Source organism: Mastomys coucha, unplaced genomic scaffold (genome assembly GCF_008632895.1).
Source record: "Mastomys coucha isolate ucsf_1 unplaced genomic scaffold, UCSF_Mcou_1 pScaffold4, whole genome shotgun sequence".
Lineage (NCBI taxonomy): Eukaryota > Metazoa > Chordata > Mammalia > Rodentia > Muridae > Mastomys > Mastomys coucha.
In genome coordinates this window covers 11,943,213-11,951,825 of record NW_022196910.1, presented here as the reverse complement: position 1 = coordinate 11,951,825, position 8,613 = coordinate 11,943,213, and the positions used below count along the sequence as shown (strand labels likewise).

The 8,613-nt window shown below is 40.0% G+C and overlaps 1 protein-coding gene across 7 annotated transcripts in view; it reads left to right on the top strand.

The window, feature by feature from the left end:
• Window positions 1-8,613, top strand: part of Ric8b (RIC8 guanine nucleotide exchange factor B) — a 104,616-nt gene that overhangs the window by 8,878 nt on the left and 87,125 nt on the right. The window lies entirely within an intron of this gene.

Here is an 8,613-nt window from a genome sequence, read left to right as displayed (position 1 = left end):
TGGGTGTCTAAGCAGTGGGCTTGTTTTCATCTCATGGTTGTTGGTTAGCTTTTGGTTTCAGTTTGTCAGGCTTCCTGAGATGAAAGAGGTGCAAGGTTTAGGATAGGTTACGCACAGTCCCTCCTGTTCATCTCACAGAGCCCTTGGGCTTACATGAGTTGGGGAAGGGCTCAGTGGACTATCACTAGACTTTCTTACTGCTAAAAGGTTGCCCATTTTTGGTGGCAGAATTCCAGGTTGTGCAGAATGCCAGGCTAATGTAAAGCTGTGCTAAGCCTGGGGAAAGCAGCTTTCCTCCTGCTGCTGCCCCTCAACCACATTCTCTTCTCAGCGCTGTACTTACTTATGTTGTTACAGTTCTCTAGGTTACTAGCTAGCTTCATAGTTACAGAGGAAAATGGGATCAAGACACTCACACGTAAGGGCATGCTGCTCTCACTACACAAGACTACTTAATGTTTGCCTGCATGTTGGCATTGTCTATGCCTGCCTTATTCGGCGTGTTAAAGGATCGTCTTAAGGAGGAGAAACCAGTCCAGCTTTTTTGTTTTTCTGGATTTTGTACCTCTATACCAACCTCAGAGATTCAGGATCAGATAAGACTATGGCTGAATCAGTACACAGTATCAGAATCTTAGATGCTGGTAGTGGATTGATAACTTACATACATCCATTTACCTCTCTATATCTAGTCTCTGTGCCTGTTTCTCATATATTTTTGGTTGTGAGCCTAGCCTCTAATGGCTGAGTCATCTCACCAGCCTGTTCCTGCTTCTCTTTATCTCCTAAGATTTATCTTCCTAATTCAGACCTTCATCTGGATTACTGCATAAGTGTGTTGTTTTTGAGACAGGGTTTTCTGTGTAGTCCTGGTTGTACCATAACTCTCTCTGTAGACCAGGCTGGCCTCAAACTCCGAGATCTGCTTGCTTCTGCCTCCCCACTGCTTGGATGAAAGGCTGCATCCCCACTGCCCAGCGCTACGTTAGTTTTTGAGCTGTCTTCCTTTCACTGTGTAGGGACATGTGGTTCTAGTTGCTTGTCCATAAATCTAAGGCAGCAGTCTGACCATGTCATTCTTGGCCTTAAAATCTTCCTGTGACTTCCTATGCTGACAGGGTGACATAGTAGTGTCACTGATCTGATCTCTGCATGCTTCTACAGCCTGTAATTTCTATTTCCCTTGTGTTTTATGTATGAAGTGTTGACAGTTACCTCTACATGTATATACTCTTTATTTCTAGTTTTCCTCAGTTAATTTCTCTCCATGATAAACCTGTAGGATTCTTGCTGGTCGACATTGCTGCTCATTGCTGTCACATCTGCAGTGCTGAGCTCGTAATGAACACTCAGGAAGTCTATTAAGTCAGTGTCATGGGGTGGAAAGAAGGCTTATTGTTGGATTTGGACAGTGCCAGTAAGACAAAAGATACCTTTGGAGTAGAGATTTATTGAGTGAATATGTTTTTTGGATAGTGTTAGAAGCTGGCCTTCTTAGGAACAGTCCCTTATCTAATAATGAGTCAGAGGCTGGGGAGTAGAAGCCACGCATATATCCATCTCTAGATAATCTTCATATAAAATGACACAATATCTGTGGAGGACAAACTGGTAGTTAGCTATTAAAATTAAGATGCCTTTTGCCCTTTGACCAAAGTGTGTCTCTTTTGGAGATCTGTTTTGTTTAGATTGAACCCAAGTGAACACTTTTTTTTTCCATCAAAACATACATTAAGAGGAAAAGATTGGAAACAACCAGCTGAAGTATATTGGGAAGACACACTAAAATCTATAATGTGGTGTTGGAAAAAGCCAAGTAAGGTATTAAAGCAGGCAGTGGAGTGACAGACTCGTGATAGACATTCAAGCTGGGAAGGCAGTTACTTACTGTGTGCTTGGGCGAACTCATCCTCCGTTTGATACATCCATGCTATATCAAGGGTCAAGCTTCAGAATCTTGGATAGCACTTTTACTTACAATAAGTACATTAAGGACAGGAGGCTACCCAGTCAGTAGGGTGTTGGCCATACCATCAGTACTTGAGTTCAGTCCATAGAACCACAGAAAAATGCCAGGCACAGTGACACTGTAATCCCTGCACTGGAAAGAGAGAGACTGAAGGATCCCTGGAATACACACACATATGTGCACACACACACCTGCACATACATACATGCACATACAATGTGCATAAAAAACTGAATACAGATGCTTTATCTCATCTAAATGTCATTGGAGAGGGGAATTTTCCTATATTTGTTATCCATGGTATTGTTTTCTGTAAGGTTGTAGAAAGCCTGATATTGTCTAGCCACTCTCCCTACTTACTGTCTACATGGGTTTGATTCCAGCAGCATTCCTCTGATACACATGCAACTCCCCAGATGCTCAAAGTTCCTCCTACTCTTAGTATTTACATTTAAGTACACATCTTCCCACATACTTTAAATTGTTGCTACATTGCTTCTGTTGCCTGTTATAATGTGAACACTATGTAAGTTGTTAAACCATACTGTAAGTAATGATGCTGATGTCCCTGTATGTTCAGAGCAGAGACAGGTTTTTCCTAATTGCTTTGATGCAGAGGTTGTTTGGATCTGCTGGTGTGGAGATCGCCCTCTGCTACTTTCAAATCTCTGGAGAGAATAACTTCTGCACTGTTGTTTATTTCAGTTTGTGTGTAGATTCCTGCTTCCTGGGAGGTCTGTTATAAACAGAGTCATTAGGGACCTAGGTAGGTAATCTTCATTAAGGCAGAATATCAGCAAACAAATCCATTTCAGTCTCCAAGGGTTAAAACCACTAGTGACACTTTGATGCCTCCTGTGCCTTTGAGACACTGACAGGGAAACTGTAGGATAGCCCCCTGCTCAGAGCTGTAGATGTTCTCTGTGGAAACAGAGCCTTGAGCCCAGTGTGAAAATGTAAGGAATCAAATTCCTATACAGATTCTTTTGCTCTCCTTGTCCTGTCCTGAATGTGCTTCCAGAGCAGCAGTTCTCAACCTGTGGGTCATGGGCCATTTGGGGATCACATGACCCTTTTCACGGAGGTAGTCTAAGAACCTCAGAAAACACATTATTTGTATTATGATTCATAACAGTAGCAAAATTACAGTTATGAAGTAGTATCGAAGGCAACTTTGTGGTTGGGGTCACCACAATATGAAGAGCTGCATTAAAGGGGCGTAGCACTAGGAAGGTTTAGAACCATTGTTCTAGAGCCTTCTGTCAAGTTGCTACTTGGTAACAACAAATCAAGACTTTCCTCACTTTTGTAAAGTACAGTGCTGTGCTGGAAAACATCAACCAAACACCATCCACCCATAGTAATATCTTTCTAATATATATATGTATGTATACATACACATATATATATATATACACACACATATATATATACATATACATACATGTGATTTCATATATTTTGTGACAACTTAGACAACTTTGTGACAACCTAGAATAAGGAGCACTGGGTGCCTCTCTGCATGGAGTGACAAGAGATGACCTCTAGATCTGGTCCCTGACACTTGTGCTGATTTTCAGTTTTATCGAGGTTTGCTTTTCCCTCTAGTGGCATTCAGAGTGGTGGGAATTTAACAGTGAGAAAACTGGGGTTTATGCTCACACTGCTGGAATGTGGTGAAGCCTTATACAGAAGGATTCTTCATTGGGCATAGTTCTTCCATGCCCACTGCTCTGTAGCTGTCTCATTACCTTTCGAAATATATATTGGAATACTTAAAATTATGATCCGATACCTTGTTTTATCTCTTATTTCATCACTGTTGAGACACTATTTAAGAGTTACGCTTAAGGCTGGAGAGATGGCTCAGCAGTTAGGAACACTGATTGCTCTTCCAGAGGTCCTGAGTTCAGTTCCCAGCAATCACATGGTGGCTCATAACCATCTGTAACGGGATCTGGTGCCCTCTTCTGGTGTGTCTGAAGACAGCTACAGCGTACTCATATACATAAAATAAATAAATAAATCTTTGGGGGAAAAAAAGAATCAGGCTTAAGGTGGAAGCTAGCAAAGGAGAATGTATATATTTTTCTTAAGGAATAAAGTTAGATACAATTCTAATGTTTGTGCATCTGATGCAAATTGTGGCAGGTGCATGTGAATCATTGAGATTTGTATAGAAGCACTTGCTTGCTTTACATCCTCCCCTACAGTGGTGGACTGTGATTACCTGTCAGTGCACACACACATATATCATGCAAATCTGTGGGATCGGGGAAGGCAAATGGGGAATAATCTGGATATCCACATCTTGAGACAGTGAGGGCTCTTACTTTGGTTTTTAACACAAAACGTCTCTCAGAAAGCAGTAAAGAGTATTGCAATAAAAGTTGGTATAGATATGTCATAAAATGAATTGGGTTGGGTTACAGCTCAGGGACACAGTTTGCCTGGCATGTGTGAGGCTCTGAGTTAAGTCCTCTGTTTGGCCGGGGAGAGGAGGGAAGAGGAGTAAAATGTTTGATCCTATGTGACCTGTAACTAAGAATATAGCTTAATCGCCTGTGGAAAAGTTTCCGTATATAACATCATCTTCCTCAGAAGAATGAACATTACCATACCTAAACTACAAGCATGTTTCATAACTTTAGACTCATTTTTCTTAAGTGGTAGGTCAGTAGCTCTTCACGGGGACAAGAAGCCTGGATTATTGATCATGGATTCTTAGCTCCCATCACTGCATGAGGCCCTGGATGGCCACCTACACTAATGCCCGTTAAGATGAGGGTAAGGAACTTGGAAGTTGAGTGGAGGCTAGAATTCCTGTGATTCGAATGTATTGTGTAGTTTTGTGTTTTATATTCTTCTAGTTACACATCAGAATTGCAAAATACAACTCACAGTGTTGTTCACTGAGGAAGCAAGATACAAAATATATTTGAGGAGTGATCGTGGCTTGGAATTTCTGATAAAACCTACCCAGAAAAGTGCAGCAAGGAAGACCACTAACTGTTGCTGCTTAGCTCTTAGTGTTGTGGAGTAGGCTTTTTTTTTTTTTTTAAATAAACTTTTGAATTATAATAGATTGAACTGATTTAAGACCATAATTATTTAATAACATAGTATAATACAATTGTATTTTAGAATAGTGTGATTGGGGGCATAAACATAAACCAGTGCTTTCTGGTTTTGGGGTTTTTTTTTGTCTTTTTTTTCTAAAATTGAACTTTCTTGATTATTAAATTAGAGTAGTATTACTTACAAAGACAGTTTATATAGTGAAATAAATGTATCTGAATACAAAAGCCTATTTTGTTATTTCAGATATATCTGGTTTCATGCTTTCTCTTTAGACTTGGATCTGCATTTTAGAGCATCTTTAACCCACACATTTCCTTAGTGGTCCTTTGTACTGGGACCTGTGCTAGGCTTAGATTCCTGGCTTGGCTGTTGGCCTGTGGTATTTGACTTGATGCATTCACAGTTACAGATACATAGGTGCTGGTGATTGTCACTGCAGATCATAAAAAACGAGTGGCAAGTGTGCGAATTACCTTCCTCCAAGGGAAATGTGCCAAGGCAGAATGTTAATCCTTGGCTTTGAGTCCACTTGTAGGTAACATAGCTCGAGGCATGAATGCTTTTCTGAAAGCCTCTGTTCTGACTCTGGTCAGCTGAAATTGTCAAAGTAATCTTTATTTATTTATTTTTAAAAAGCTTAATATGGCTTGTAAATTTGAATAAAAAATTATTTGATGCTTTTACCTAAGGAAACACATAGGAACATAGTACAAATATAGTGCTCAATCTGAAACTAGTCTCTTGTAAGATAATCTTTCAGGCTGGGGACAGAGTGCAGTCGTAGAATGCTTTCTAGCCTAGCCAAGGCTCTCAGCCAAGGCCTGCCTCTCTGCATCTTTTCTTCTCCTTCTCACAGCTCAGCTGTAGATTGCTTTCTAGCATATCCAAGGTTTTGTGTGTCTTTCACCCTACAGATGATGACCGTAAATACTTTTAATTCCATTCAAAGATGTGCACACAATACCAAGTACACACCTCAGGTTTTTATTTTTAAAGCTCCTGTCTAGCAGGACTCTAGCACAGATCTTAACAGGCAGAATGAATGCCTAGCCATAGTGCAAATCAAACAATTTGATTTTAGTCCAGACTGTACCTTTCACTGTAGATGTTCTACCATATAATCTAATTGAAGGGATAAATCTGGGGGAAGAGGAAAGAAAAGCTCTTCTAATTTAGAGTCTTTATGTGACTTTTAAAAACAATGACTATGTATATGCACATGCATGCTCATATGCCCACATGTGCATGTGGGAATGGACATGACACGTGTGTCGAGACCTGAGATGGGGACTCTCTCTAGCCCGGTTCTGGAATGGCGGCTTCACTCCTACCTTGTTAGGAACTTGTGTTGTGCAGTGCCAGCGTTTGCTGGTCCTGTCTCTACCTCTTGTTTCTCCTTAGGAGCACTGGCTTACCGATTTAGCTTTCCAGTAGGTTCCAGGATAGAACTCAGGTCATCAGGCTTGCCAGCCTGTGATTTTACTTATTTATTGAGCCATCTTCCTGGGCCACCCTATGTGATCTTTATGTTACTTTTTAGGGTACCTTCCTTGGGGGATAAGAATAGTGGAACTGTGGAGTTGGGGGCACATATTTTCTCTTCTGATCGTCCCAGGTCATTTTGCAGCCACGACAGTGTATAGAGCTCTATAAACCACCACCCCAATGAAATCTACCAAAATTATTTTTTAAAGTAAACACTTTTTTTAGCCCCAAGAGTATATAATGAAGAAAATATTTACTGAAAAAATTCTGGAATTCAGTTAAGAAAAGGGAAATTGGTGGACTGTGTACAGAGCTCCCCAGTAAACAGGCATAGTAAAGAACATTCAGCTACAAGTTGAGGGGCTGTCTTCTCAGGAGGGACATAATATTTACATTTCTCAGTTTACTTACTTTTCTCTGGCTGCCTTCATGATTTTCTCTTTATCTTTATCTTTTAATAGTTGGTTCTTTCCTTCTACCATGGGCTCTTGGGATCCGATTTAAATTGACAGTCTTATTTACCAAGTGCTTTTATCAGCTGGACCATCATGTGGTCCCCTTTAGTGATTTTAAAAAGCATCTGTATAAAACAGAACATCTGTAATGTTATGGTGAGCAAATAGTATATATAAATGCAATGTTTTTGCCAGACCTGCACAAAGATGAATGGGAATAAAGCTGTATTGTACTGAAGTGACTCCATTCATACACTACTTGTAGGAGTGCTTACTCTCCTTTATACAGCTTTCTTTTTTGTTTTTTTTTTTTGTTTTGTTTTGTTTTGTTTTTTCAAGACAGGGTTTCTCTGTGTAGCCCTGGCTGTCCTGGAACTCACTCTGTAGACCAGGTTGGCCTCAAACTCAGATCCACCTGCCTCTGCCTCCCAAGTGCTGGGATTAAAGGTGTGCACCACAACTGCCCTGCTACACAGCTTTCTTAAAGATGATAGAAAGTAGTAATTATAATTGTTGTTGGATTTGCATCATTTGTAGATATAATACCAGTATTACATAGAAGAAGGCTACTTTATAAGAATATTTCTATACTTTCTAGAAAATTAGTATTAATCTGGAGCAGATCCAATAAGATGCATATAGTAAGCCTTAAAACAGTAGTTCTCAACCTTCCAGTGCGACAACCCTTTAATGTGGTATCTCTTGTTGTGCTGACCCCAACCATAAAACTATTTTTAATTGCTACTTCTTAACTGTAATTTTGCTACTGTTATTAACCATAATGTAAATATCTGTGTTTTCTGATGATCTTAGGTGACCCTTGTGAAATGTGTTATTTGACACCAAAGGGGTCTAGACCCACAGGTTGAGAACCACTGTCTTAAAGTAACACATTAAGTACATTGCTCAGATATTGGTGACTGTAAGCCTTCCCTGAGAGTAATTAAAGGAGATTTAAATGAATGAAAAAAAAATCCCATGTTTATGGAAAGGAAGACTTACTACTACTGGAGTATTAGTATTTGTTCCACTGACCCACTAATTCAGTATAATCACTTCTAGAATTTGCAGTGGCTTCTTGTTAGAAATCCACAGGCCAATTCTGAAATGAAAACAGGCACAGAATAGCTCAAAGAATCGTGGAAGGGAAAAGCGAAAATGGAGCTGGGTATGGTGGGTGTCTTGTAATCTGGTATGTGGGAGGTAGAGACAGGAGGCTAAGAGGCTCAAGGCCAGCCTTGGCCACTTCAGAAGTTTGGGTCCATCCCGAACTACGTGTCTCAAAGAGGAGTGGGAGACAGATTCAACAGTTTCAAACTGGATAGGCTGTTGATGTTCAAGACTGGGAGCTAGCATGTAAGTGACTTTGACTATTAGCAAATGAAGTGCTACCTGGAAAACCATGTATAAACCTTACTTACACTACACTCCATTCAAAAAAGCAAATGGATCAAAGATCTGAATCGATGAGGTAAAGACTTAAAACTTACTTGGGAAAACAGAAATCACCATTCTCTCAGATGATACCAAAAATATAAACAAAAGAAGAGACAGATAAACTGGACATTGTTTGAGTTAAAAAATTTGTGCTCTAAAAGAAACTATCAACCCTGTCTTGGAAAA